The sequence below is a fragment of the Parasteatoda tepidariorum genome, chromosome 3 (assembly GCF_982258835.1).
Source record: "Parasteatoda tepidariorum strain Cologne lab strain chromosome 3, Ptep-v5.0, whole genome shotgun sequence".
NCBI lineage: Eukaryota > Metazoa > Arthropoda > Arachnida > Araneae > Theridiidae > Parasteatoda > Parasteatoda tepidariorum.
In genome coordinates this window covers 78,395,811-78,410,377 of record NC_141757.1, presented here as the reverse complement: position 1 = coordinate 78,410,377, position 14,567 = coordinate 78,395,811, and the positions used below count along the sequence as shown (strand labels likewise).

At 25.5% G+C, this 14,567-nt stretch overlaps 1 long non-coding RNA gene across 1 annotated transcript; it reads left to right on the top strand.

Moving 5' to 3' along the window:
• The first annotated feature begins 376 nt into the window (after positions 1–376).
• LOC147813913 (uncharacterized) lies at positions 377–5,266 on the top strand. The gene is made up of 3 exons (XR_015432279.1): positions 377–1,040; positions 3,020–3,151; positions 5,169–5,266. It is a non-coding gene; the product is annotated as an uncharacterized LOC147813913 (long non-coding RNA).
• The last annotated feature ends 9,301 nt before the right edge of the window (positions 5,267–14,567 follow it).

The following is a 14,567-nucleotide window of genomic DNA, read 5'->3' as shown; positions in this document are numbered from 1 at the left end:
TTCAACAAATAAAGCCGAAAGCACTTATGTTAAAAGAAGAAAAAATAAATTATGGAGAATTACGTTACTCTTGAATAAGGAGTAACTTTAACTAGCAGCAAGAATTCAATATTTGGGTATTAATTCAATAAAAGTCTTTAATAAATATAGATATACCACTTAAAAGGTGTTGTAATAAAAATAAAAATAAAAGCGTGAAAAGTATTTTTTTAAATCATTTTTACTTTTACGATTTTACGATTTTAGCAATCACAATTGTGATTACCCTTATGAAAATTTAAGGTATATTTAAGGTTGATTTGAGGTATTTTTGAGGTATTAAGGTTGTTTTGAGGTATATTTGAGGTATATTTAAGGTTGCAGAGAAAACAGCAATAAAAATTATACCTCGTAAAGGTTGTTATTAAGGTGTACGAGGTTGATTTATATATACTTCAGCTTGTTTTGAGGTTGTTTAAAATTCACTTCAAATCAACCAGACTGATAAGGATATTTTTAAGGTATACCAGGTTTATTTTCTTACACTTGTAACAAAAGAGGTATTTTTGAGGTATAAAAATTTTTACCTTATTTCAACTAACGATAAAAAGGTATTTATTGAGGTATATGAAGTCATTTTATTTATACCTAAGCTTATTTTGAGGTTGTTTTAAATTCACTTCAAATCATCCAGACTGATAAGATGATTTTTAAGGTATACGAGGTTGTTTCTCTTACACTTGTAACAAAAGAGGTATTTATGAGGTATAAAAAAATCAACCTTATTTCAACTAACGAGAGTGAGGTAATTACGAGGTATAAAAAATATACCTTTTTTCTACTAACGATATTGAGGTATTTATGAGGTATAAAAAAATATACCTTATTTCAACTAAAGAGAGTGAGGTATTTATTGAGGTGTTGAAGTCATTTTATTTATACCTAAGCTTGTTTTAAGGTTGCTTAAAGTACACTTCATATTAACTAACTCACTTCCCAGAGTTCCATGCGAGCCGGCAAATGGCGTGTGTGTTGACAATCGAAAGTCTATTCGAAATTCGGTAAGTGTGCTTGATTAATTTAGTTTTATCACTTTTAATCAAATATGCTTCAATTTTGAAACTTAAATTTTATTATTTTTGTTTTAACGACGCGTCCTGATCTTAAATATTTAAGTTGGAGGATATTCTTAGAGGCTGTCGTTGTAGGCTTAGCAATAAGAGAGAATAACCGAAATATTTCTCGTCACTGTTTTGGGTAACATTACTGGTGAATCGTTACTGCAGGTTATGCACAGTATATTTTATTGTTTGTAGTTCAGTCAAATAGAACTATTCTTTTTATTTTGCTTAAATGTATATGTTTTAACGTAGCAGTATGCACACTGATTAATTGAGAAAAATGTTCACAATTTCTCTTATAAATAAATCATTGAAAATTGAAAGATTTTTAAAATAGCAATTTTGCTTTGAAATTCTACTATAGCTGTATGCTTATCGTTTGGATATTTGTTGTAAAGTTTATATTATTGTTTATATATGGGTCATTCTCACGAAAACTGTCATTTTTCAGTTCATAAAATCCCAAAAAAGTAAAGTGAATAAAAAGCTCTGAAACTTTCTATATTAATAGAAATATGTAATGGCATTATTAAGAAAGTATATATCCTATAAATTATACTTAATATTTAAATTAATTAATTTTTTAAATAATTAATTTATAATTATTAATTTATAATAATTCATAATTAATTAATTTAATAAATAAATTAATTAGTTTAATAAATCAATTTATTAATTTTTTAATTTATTTTTCAAATTAATTAATAAGTAAATTAATTATTTTCACTATTTAAAAAGTGAAGGACTGACACTAATAGTGAGGGAATGATATTTTATTTTAATACATCTTTTTATCTATGTTACATCGACCTAAAATTTGAAAATGATAACATACTAAGTATATCTAATATTTATTATAATTTAGTCTTATATATTTAATAGTTTTTACAGGTTTGGGAAATAAAATTGACTGGCACGATTGAACAAAAAAAAATTTAATAATATACTCATCTTGAATCATTCCCTCACTTCAGCGTCATTCCCTCACTTTATACACTAGTGAGGGAATGACGAATTCAATAAAATTTAAAAATAACAGTTAGGCTTTATTAATTTCTGAAGTCAATCACATACAATTATATTCATACAAGAAAGCAACATATAATTATCCACTTTCTCGATGAAGTTGTATTTTATTTTACTCTAAAAAACAACATGAGGGAATGACAAATGTAAAAAATTTTACCTGGTTTGATTCATTCAAATTTATTCCACAGCAAAGCTTCTTTAAGTTGAAGATGGAAACATACTGCAATTTTGTTCTATGATGCCAGTTGTTAACTTCTGAAGTTTTTATTAAAATATTTTTATTCTAAGATGATTGCAGGTGATAAGAACATTGTTATGATGGAATGACGCGAAACACTGGGGACAAAGTTTAAAATAGTCCTGTGTTAATATTTTTATCAGAAATTAAATTTAAAATTTATTTTCTGAATTCTTTATTTCAATATTCTCAAATAAAAAACACAAATTTGTAAAAAAAAATTTTTTATTTCAGAAACAATTTTTTTCTTTTTTTAAATCAGCAGTGGGGACAAGTGAGGGAATGACATATTGGTATATTTTTATTACCTAAAATTAATAAAAAATAAAAATTGATAATTTTATTTTTATTCTTTTGTTAGCTTGCATTCTGAAGGACACTTTCCCCGAAAAAATTTTTTTCGTAAGTTGTAAAACAAACATAAAATATACTGGGGACATGAAAATGACTGTTTTTGTGAGAATGACCCATATATACAAAGTTTATATATATATATATATATATATATATATATATATATATATATATATATATATATATATATATATATATATATATATATATATATATATATATATATATATATATATATATATATATATATATATATATATATATATATATATATATATATATATATATATATTTACAGAGCTTATCCACAGTTCCCTGATATTACTAGGCTGTAAATAGAACATGCGCGGCGGCGCAGAAGAAGAGACAAGCAAGCTACTGCTCAGCCTTCCCCTAGGATATAGTTCTGAATTTATACCTAAAAGAAAAAGTAATCTCTCCTAATAAACTACAGAATTTATGTAAATGTTGATAACAATAGTTTGCTAGATATTAGATAATTGAAAACTAGTAACTGTTCTAGCTCACTTCTTCATGTTTGATCACAAAACTGCTATTTTCACTACATGTTATTTTCTCGCATTTTACCCACGTTAATTATTTACTAAGCAGATTGTTATTACTTATTAGAATATTGGGCAGAATGAAATTAAATCCGATTTCAAGTTTATATGACAATTTGTTTCAAGGTTATGAGCTTTTTCATGCAGCTGTTTATGGTTCACTACTTCAAAAATGTACGAATTTCGGAAATCTTAAATATTTTAGAAATAAGTCAGTATAGTATGCAATTTTAATCCTGAATTGAATAAAATCAATTGCAAATAAAAACATTTATTGTTGAAAGTAATATGCATTATTTTGAGTTTCATCCTATGGGATGTGTATTTATATTTAAACAAGTGTTTGTAACAACTAACTATTAGTTTTATTCTGCTCGGCATTATAAGTTATATAGGAGATATTATACTCAACTTATTTTAAAAGTATTATTTCAAATCATTCTCTCTTAGACATTTTCCTCACATAAAATTACTCACAACTTTAAAATAAATGCTCCTTATCAGCTTGTAATTTGTTCTATTCTATTGAGTGTAAAAAAAGAATAAAAATTGGTACATAACTTTAAAATTTTAATTTATTAAACGATTGTAGATTCTTGATTACATTGATTAAAAATTATTAAAATAACTATTTTTAAGAAACTCTGATGTGATTGACAATAACATAAGTCCTTTTCAAAATCAGCGTCAAAAATTTAAAAAAAAGCTGCTAGTTTCATGAAGTCTGACAAAAAGTTGAAAAATATAGACTAGGTTTATTGAGTTTAAAGATTTTTAAAAAAGAAAGGGAAGGAAATCTAATTATTAAACTTACAAGCACCATAATGTTACAGATGTATAGAGAAATAAAAAGTGTTAAAATTGCATAATAAGATTTGAATTATACAGGGTGTTTATAAAGTCCCGGACCCATTTTGATGTTTAATTACTCATAAAATAATAAAGATAGATTAAAATTAATAACATTAATGGTTAGATAGACTCAAAAAGTTTCATGACCCTTGTCAATGATCTTCCACGTGTGCCCCCTTCGTCGCACGGAGAATATCATGTCGATAGTCAATTTCACGAGAGGTAGCTTTCTTTTTTTACAGAAAAGACAATCTCATCAGTCGTATACTTAGACATGTTGGAAAACTTCGTATTTCCACAACTAGAAGAGCTTCAGCCACATGTCTTTTTGCAACAAGATGGTGCACCACCTCATTGGGGTATCATCATTCGTAGTTCTTTGAATGACCATTTTACAGGAAGATGAATTGGGCGAGGAGGTCCAATTCCTTGGCCACCCAGATCACCTAATATAACACCGCTGGACTTTTTTCTTTGGGGATTTATAAAGGACAATGCTTACAGGAGGATCGTGTCGAACATTGATGGCCTAAAAGCCAGAATTACAACCGCAATAGCCTCTGTGGATGCCGACATGCTTGCTGCTACCTGGCGTGAAATTGACTATCTACTTGATATTCTCCGTGCGACGAAGGGGGCACACGTGAAAGTTCATTGACATGGTTCATGAAAGTTTTTGAGTCTATCTAACCATTTATGTTATTAATTTTAATCTATCTTTATTATTTTATGAGTTATTAAACATCAAAATGTGTCCGAGACTTTATAAACACCCTGTATATTTGAATTTCTGTAAATGTTGTTAATGGTAATACTGTCTTCAGTGTATTTTATTTTGTGGCTGTGTTCATGACATGCTTTTTAGCTACGTGGATTGAATAGAAATGGTAGAAGATATTTATCTGAAAAGGAAAATTAATTTCATCCAGTTAATTTAAATGATAAAAAAAAATACTTTCTAATATTTTAAGACCTGCCACTATTATTGTAAATATGACTTTCTTACTAATTTATATATTTTTTTCCTTTTAGGTTCCAATAATTACAAGTTTCAACATGTAGACGGAAACAGTATTTAAAATAATTTTGTTGGTTTGTAAAAAAAGTTAAATTTTAGTTTTAAATAAAAGTACTTTGAATTTCAGCTGACTAATTATTTAAATTTGTAATTTTATAGCTTTAAAAATTCAAGCATCTTAGACAACTATCTCCTAAAAATACGAGTATGAGTTCCCATAAATAATTTTTACTAACTGTAGAATTTCGATAAGTGTTATTTTAAGATGATTTAAATCAATCTATTAAAATTATAGAAGAATTATGCATTTGAAACTTTCTTTTATAGCTTAACAAAAGAAGCAATTACTGCCGAAGGTTGAATATTAAAAATTTCAGGTTGATAAATGATCTCTACTAGTGAAAAAAATGTAATGTACATTATTCTTCATATAATATGTATAATATCTTTATATATATATTATATTTTTTATATAGTGAGTCTAAAAATTAATAAACTAGGTGGTCCGTATAACACCTCACCTTCGTAAGTGCTAAAAAAAAACATCTTTGGTTGATAAATTAATACTTCTAAAAATACAAAAATATATACTTGAGGTTACGAAATAATAACTTAAGGTAGAACATGGAACACATGGCGCTAATTAAAAATAACATTTCCAATTGTTAAAAATATGTTTCAGGTTGATTTATAACAACCAGAAGTGTAAAAGGGCCCACCTTAGGTTGAAAAATATATACCTCTACAAGCATAAAATTATATACCTGAGGTTGAAGAATAATTACCTGATGTCGAGCAAAATACACCTGAGGTAGATTTATAATAAGCTGAAGTGTAAAATGACGCACCATAGGTTGAAAAATATCTACCTCTACAAGCATAAAATTAGATACCTGAGGTTGAAAAATAATATACCTGAAGTCGAACAAAATACTCCTGAGGTTGATTTATAATAACCTGAAGTGTAAAATGACACACCTTAGGTTGTTGAATAAATACTTCCACAAGTGTAAAAAAATATACTTCAGGCTGAAACATATATACCTCTGGAGGTATATTTAAGGTATATTTGAGGTTGATTTTGAGGTATTCATTTGCACCCTTTTCAACCTTTACGACGTATTTAAACAACAACCTCCTTTATACCTTTAAAATATACCTCGTTTATACCTCATTTATATCTCGATTTTTTCATAAGGGTAAGAATATCGATAAGAGAAACATTAATGACGAAAACTTTAAGATCTAGAACTTTTCCTTTTTTCAAATATTTATCTAATTTTTGATACCTTTTTACAGTTATTTTTACTGTAATATACCATTTAATTTAAAATATGCCATATTCATTACATCTTACGAAAATTTTTGAAAGCTATTTGAATTTACTAAAATAAATAATCTTAAAAATAAAAATAAATTATCATTTTTTTCATAATTTTTCTTTTTCTTTTCTTTCTCACATTATTTTTTTTTAATAATATACGGAAAAAATTTAAAACAAATGGATAATTTTCCGTTATATTTATAAAATTTAATCAACTTTTATTTAGTTAATTTTTAAACTAATTTTAGTTTTAATAAAAATGCAAAGCTGTTTTTTTTTTTCAACTTTCATTAAAAAAAAATCTTTGCGATTTTTTAAATTAATTCTATTATTCACATATATATAAATAAATTTATAACAAATTTTTATTCTGAAAGAATAAAAATGTGTGCCTAACATTATTTAGTTCTTTACCATGAACGAATAATATTTTTTCAACTTTCAATAAATAAAAAAACTTTCGCGATTTTTTAAATTAATTCTATTATTTACATATATATAAATAAATTTATAACAAATTTTTATTCTGAAGTAATAAAAATGTGTGCTTAACATTATTTAGTTCCTTACCATGAACGAATAATATTCAAGCGTGATTGTTTCTCAAAGTGCTTTCATCAAGGAAAAATGGAAAATAAAATAATACATAAATAAAAAAAAAACAGCTTGTTGGTGAAAAGAGCTTGACTTAAACTCGAATCGAAATATTAATTTTAAACTATCTTGCTGTAAAGAATTTTTTGGACTTACAAACAGAAAAGTATCATAAACTAGTAAAAAAATATTTGTCTTTAAAAAAAATAGAGACATGATTGATGAAAACAATTAAAACCAATGACTAATTATGAATTTTTGCATAATTCCATAAATCCAAACCATACAGTGTTGGAGTAATTTCACAAATACTAAAAATTAAAGAAAAAACGCTTTTTATTTTAACAAAACTATGGCTTTTTTTCAGATTGCCATTTTCACGAGAAGCATAGAGAGCGTTGGCTAAAGATAGACATAACTTAAGGAAATAGTCAGGAGTAACTGTCAGATATTCCCAACAGTTATAAAAATAGTATGTTATTCGATAAAAAGAACTTTTCATATTGTAGTAGCCTTTGAGGAACATCCTTTAGGACGTTCCACTGTGAGGTCATCGCTAAGCATTTCAGGATCTACAGAATACAGATGAGATATTTTTATTTGCAGCTCTTTATTGCTTTATTTTTCCTTAAATTTGTTTTGAAGTAAATTTTACGATAAACACAGAAAAAATATGGATAATTTATTAAAAAACATTTATATAGTAATAATAAGTAATAGCACTAATCTATATTTATTCTACTTTTAATTTAAAAGGAATAAAGGTGCATGTTAAATATATAAATATGAATCACAAATATAAACATGTATTCTCAACTCGGAAATAAATTTCAGAACAAGAAAATTAAATAGAAGTTAGAGAACTATCAAATCGTATTTTACTTAAGGTGCTAGGACAAAATGTATTTACTTTATCCTTTTATCTTTATTAATAATGAACATTCTTTAAAGGTAAAAGATCCAAGCTTTTTCTTGAATTAAAATTTAACAAATAACCAAACGATAAAATAGAGCCTCATAAATTTAATTAAAAATAATAAAAGAAAACGATAACTCATGGTCCAACTTATTACCGAAGTGGGACACTGAGCGTTAGTTCGAAAAATACTACCATTTTTAAAAGAAAGAAAAAAAAACGTAGCTATTTTACATTCACTAAGCATTAGAGTGGAAACTCTTCAATACTTATTTGCGTTTTCACGGCGATGGATTAATGAATCTCCCATCTAATTCTAGAGTGCGCCTTAATCTGTGCAGCACTTTGTATGGCAGAAAGCGTAATTACTTGTTGGGATTATTTCATAGTTTTCTGTTATTATTTTGAATTGAACTCAGGTAATTCTCTGTAATCGCTGATTTATTCGCTTTATTTAGAATACTTTGGATTTTTAAAGGGTGTGTAATAAGGAAAAAAACGTAAATTTTTTCTTAAAATCTAAAGTAATTACGATCAGTTAACCTCATCACTACTGAAGTATAAAGGAATACAGCAAAAAAATATTTTACAGTTTTGAATTTTTATTCTTCTGACATAAGTCATAAAAGGATAAACAAAATACGAATTATACTGCCAGAGGGCTAATAATTTTAGGTTTTACCTCAGGTTTTAACTAAGTAAAATATTATAATATTTCGAATGGTAAATTGCACCTAATAGGAACAAACATGCGTAATACTACATTGTGTTAATTTTTTACAATGATATTCAATACTAATTCAATACCAAGGCATAACTGCATGAAATCTTAGCTTCAAAACTATTCTAATTATGCAAACGACGCAAAATAAATAATTATAGAAATAATCAAACATGAACTATAAAAGAATATTTAATTAATTTTTTAAATTATGGGTAAAATTTTTAAATTATGGAAAGAAAAAAAAACACAAAAAGTTGAAGTTATTAAATGTATGAATATGCCTTAATATAAAACAATGAATTAAAATGCTCATAAAAATATTACTAAATAGAAATAAAATAATACTTAAAATTAGTTAAATTTTCGAGCTTGTAGAACTAGCATCATTTTTCGAAAATCACTTTTGTTTATGCAGATTTCTACCCAAATAACTTACATGTTCTGTATCCATTGCGGAATCCAGAGAAAGCTTAAATATCCGTAAATGTTTCAGAGAAGGTAAAACTATAAATTTTCTTATAGAGTGTTTTAAGAAACTAAGAAGCGAAGGTCCATATACATGGACCGAGGTAATGAAAAGGTTATATAATTTACTTTCTCCCGATTTTTGTTTTTAAATTTGCTTTAAAAGTGAATATAATACATAATCATATACCTGACATGCATCATTAATACTATACTCTTAGAAGAATAAAAATAAGGATAAGTTTTATTTCTTATTTAAATTATTATTCAAATTATTAATGTAGAATGATTTCTTCTCAGTTTATAGTAGTTTGACAGAATTAAATAAAAATATAACAGACATAATAAATAGTAGATTGTTTATTTTTTAAATCCAAAGTATTAAAAACACTCCCTATAAAAATTTTTAGAAAGTGAAAAAGAAACTTTGTAAAATGCATTGTTGTGACGTTCGTCTACGCTTCTTAATCAGCTTTCGCCTATGTTTTTTAATAAACAAGAATTAATATAAAATTTTGAAATGTTCTTCCACTATTTAGCTATTTTCTAATTAGATAAAAAAGCGATTAAATTTCTATTTAGGAAACTTTTTCTCGGAAAGTGATCATAAAAATGACCACGTGATTGTAAAAAATTAAATAGCCGAAAGGTTTGGTTGGATTTGAGCCAGTAATTTTGAAATATTTCTCTTGAGTATTATTAAGGTCAAGAAAAAATCTTTAAAATTATATTTTTATTGTTTTAATAAATGTAAATTAATTTAAAAATAAAGTTGTTTATATTTTGAAGAAAAGCCCTGAGATGGATCAGCTTTACAACAGGAGGATCAGATTTAATGGGGAGGTATTTCCATTATAATTTTTACACATCACATATATAAACTGGGTAATTTCTGAAGAAAGAAAAGGGGGAAAATGTATATTCATATAAATAATTCACAAAAATATCTAATATAAGCAACATTTATTTCAATTTTTTGATGAGATCAAAAACAGTTAAATGATTTCTTTTAACAGACAAACATGGCAAAATACAATAAATATGTTCGTTTTAATACCTAATTTTGGAAGTACACAGGTAAAAAATATAAAGCTCTAAAAAATATCAAGTTTGGAAATAATATTTTCACAACTTTAATTAAACAATAAATGGTTGAATATAAAACATCAACAACAACAAAATATCGAATATATTACAAACTAGTGCTAAAACAACTTAGCATTTGCTTAGAAATTCACAATAAAAAAATAAATTGAAAAATTTATTGACTAGACTCGGTGATTTAGAACAAGTTCTGTAAAATAATTTACACAAATGATGTAAAATTACTTTGAATATAGGGTAAAGAATAGTGGATTACATAACAAATCAAAAATAGTATTGCTATTAATTTTTCCAGAAAAAAACCTTTCAAAAAGTATAAAATGTTGTTTCTCTTTTCCTCATTTCTATAAAATAAGTTTAAGAATCCTAATAGCATAGAGCGTTAGTCAAAGTAGACACATACTACATAAGTATTAACACAAAAATTTATTGAATTATTATTCAAATGTAGTTTTGATCTTTTTTCAACTAAGCCATTTGTTTTATAACTCTGAATAACTAAATATGCTTAAGTATAACGCAACTAAAGATTAAGTCATTGTCATGTAATAATAGCAGGGTTGCAAATGTACAAGATTAATCATTATATAAATAAAAGGTTTTATCTTTGTACTGCTATTTTTACAGTCTTTTTCATTTGTTATAAATCCATAATTATTTGAATTTAAAGAAAATTTTTACACTATTATGGAAACATTAATCTAAAAATAGCACAAGAATAAGTTCTCTTTGAAAAATAACGCAGGATTTTTTTTTTTTTTTTTTTTGAATAATGTTAAAAAAAAATTTAAATTTTAAAGTGTGCATGATTAATATTATATTAAATTGTTTAAATGTTTATGTTAAATATTTTATGGCTGAAATCTAAAATTTTGAAGATATTGTTTGACAAATTGTGACACTTTAAAAAAAATACACATACTTTTTATCATATAATAAACTAATTATGATGTGGTAAAAATTACTTCAATCAAAAAATATTTAAAAATAAAAATTTCGATATCTATCTTAAATTCAATCAAAAAATTTATCTAGATTTAAAATATCTGCTAATTCAAGTAGTTCCTATTTTGATATTCTTAATTTTATTAATTTCGTGAGAACGTGACTATCAACGAGAAGTTTATCGCAAAGGTTAAGTGTCAATCTATTGAGTAGCAAAAATTTTTTTATGTATGTCCTATCACCATTTAATAGAGTTGCAAAAGAATTTTGCTGAATTATGTACATACATAAAGTTATTGTGGTAAACCAAGCATGAGAGTGGAAAAAAGAACAAAAAGTTAAAAACACCTATCAACTCAAATCATAAAAATAATAATAATTAAAAGATGAGTGAAGAAACCGTTTTGCACAAAAAGAAAACATTGAAATTATTTACAAACTAATTAAACTTTTTTTTTATTATATACGTACATTAACAATCCAAAAAACTATTAAACTTTTTATAAAAATTAATACTAATAATAAAGTAAAACACCGAAATAATGCAGAAATATTGAGAGTTCCTATAAAGTTTAGAAAATTGGAAATTCCGCCAAGAGTCAAAAGAATCTCATGCCTGTTATAAACTTACATGTGAAAAAATGCATCTTTTCATCAATGTTAAAAGAAAGCAGGTTAAAGTAATAAGAGATTGAAATTTCAATGCTTAAAAATTTTCACCATTTAAATACAATGAATGATTTATTTTAATGATAAAAAAGAGCTCAGGGAAATTACAAGAATAATCAGCATTTTGGAAATTTATTTGAAATTCATTTACAAATATTATTGATATATTTTAAAATATTTAAAAAATGACAAAACTACATATTATTTGAAATTTAAAACGCTTTTTCAAAAAAATTTAAAAAAATCTATTCTTTATAGGTAAAAGAGCAATGTTTTTTTTAAAAAAAACTAAGCGGGTTAATAATATTTCTTAGAGTAATTTGTCCACTATAACCCCGAAATTAATAGAACCGGACAAGACCTGGGCACCAAGTTGTCATGGTGCTTAACAATTTGCACCTGAATTGTACAAATTTTTTTTTTCATTTTTTACCTCATAATCTAAATTAAAAAGTAGCTAAAAATACAACCTACACAAATATATACACATATTTTTTCCTTTTTTAAAAAATGTAGTAATACCTTGACAACCATACTTTATGAAGAGTCACAAAACTTGGTCGAAGGATTTTGTTTGTTATTTGGATCAAAAAAAGAGGCACTAAAAATATTTTCAAATTAATATATATATATAGTAGAAAATCATTATAAAGTGTTACTGTCAACTTAATTACTTCGTCACGCAAAGATATGGGTCACATAGAATTTTGTGTTATTTAGATCACCTCACACATTATTATATTAACCTATTAAACATGGCAATATAAATCTGAAACAAATCAATATTAATACCTTAAAATAATTTTTAAATATGCTCTTAAGACACAAAAATATGCTTTAAAATACTTCTCAATTATGCATCAAATAAAAGAAAAGTTAAAATTATCAAGATAATTAGAACTATAAAAAAAATCTATCTCCATTTGCTCTAGAGATTGTAACCTCTTGGCAAAGGATTTTTCATATAGTTTGTGAACTTGTTCTGTGAATAGTTCTTGTAAGTTACAGAAAATTCTTAACTGCAATTTTCACTGTTTATACCCACAAAAAAAAATATGGTTTATAAAGAAGTGCAGTTTATGGAATTGCCTTACACTGATCTTCTACGGTATACACACAGCACATTATTTAGCATTTAAACTCATACATTTGAATTTGTTGAAATGCAACATAGGTCATTATGCACATAAAGATATATTTTAGAACATATTTATGCAAGGATAAAACTATTATTAATTTTTTATACATAATCGTGTATTAAATTTATTACTAGTTCTTTCCTATTTATGCAGAAATAGTTAATAAATTTCCAGCAAAGGGCAATAAAACACAACATAAAATGAATCCCTGGACAAAAAAAAAAAAAAAAAAAAAAAGAGCTAAATTTTACAAATATGTCAGTTCTGGGTACATGTCAATCAGTACTGTTTTAAAAAATTTACTAAAGAGTAAATAACAATTATTAAATACGAGGTAAATGATGCAAATGTAAACCTGTGCAAGTTTATGTTTTTATGTACATACACAAAAACAAAATATTCAATAAGATAAACATAAACAATGTTTAATATGGTGAAAAATGCTTAGCACAGTTTGGCAATGACACTTTCAACATTAAAATGAAATTGAGCGCAAAATAATGAATATAGTATATGAAATAGGCACAGGCAAAATCTGTAGGAAAAAGCCTATTTAATAAGAAAAAAATTTTATGTTTCATTAAAGGCAACTAATTTTCAATATACAGTCACATACGTTCCTTGAGAAAAAGTTGAGGAAAAATTCTCGGAGCATTATATGAGCAGAGAATAAAAATGCATATACTACTAACATTTCATTTACAAACATATAAAGAAAAACTTTATAACAAGCCCATCCAACTCTGCCTTTGAGCATTCTGATACAATGAAAAGTTTGAAAATAATGGAAAATATAGCAAGTTCAGCAATTTTATGAACATAAATAAATAGAAAATGGTAATTTGTTATAAATAAATATATAAAGATAAATTGTTTTAAATCAAACAAAGAATTTTGTAAGAATTATTCTAATTTCATATTTATTTTATCGAAATGAACACATTAAGGGTATTTAAGTTTTTGGCTTAAAAATCTAAAAAAAACATAAGTGAACAATGAGCATTTTACAACCATCATTTTTTTTCCCTTTATAAAACAAGTAAGAAATCTGCTACCTTAAAGCATGCAACATAAATGTTTTAAAGGCGTTTAATGCATTTGTGTATGAATTAAGGCATGAATTTCATTTTGTATCTAAACCAGAGGTCATACTGAGGACACATGACAGGGAGTCGCTATGATACTTTTTAGTTTCTATAAACTTTATTTCATATCTTCTTCTAGATCATTGCTTAACCAATGGAGAGCACTGGGTAAAAATGAAGTATACATAAAAATTAGTCAATTGTACATAGTGCTTGAGTTACAGGGCATAGCTGGACTCATCAGTAAAAAAATTGGTGCATATTATTCTAAAGGTTAGCCCCCCTTGATCTCATCTATCTTTAATTTTTTAAAGAATATGAGAATTGATACATGGCAAGAAAAGGAACAATACATTAAAAAACGTTTTACTGATAATTATTAATAATTAGAACATTTAAATACAATTTCAATTTTTTAAAACTAAGTTAGACCTTTTTTGTAAGTTTA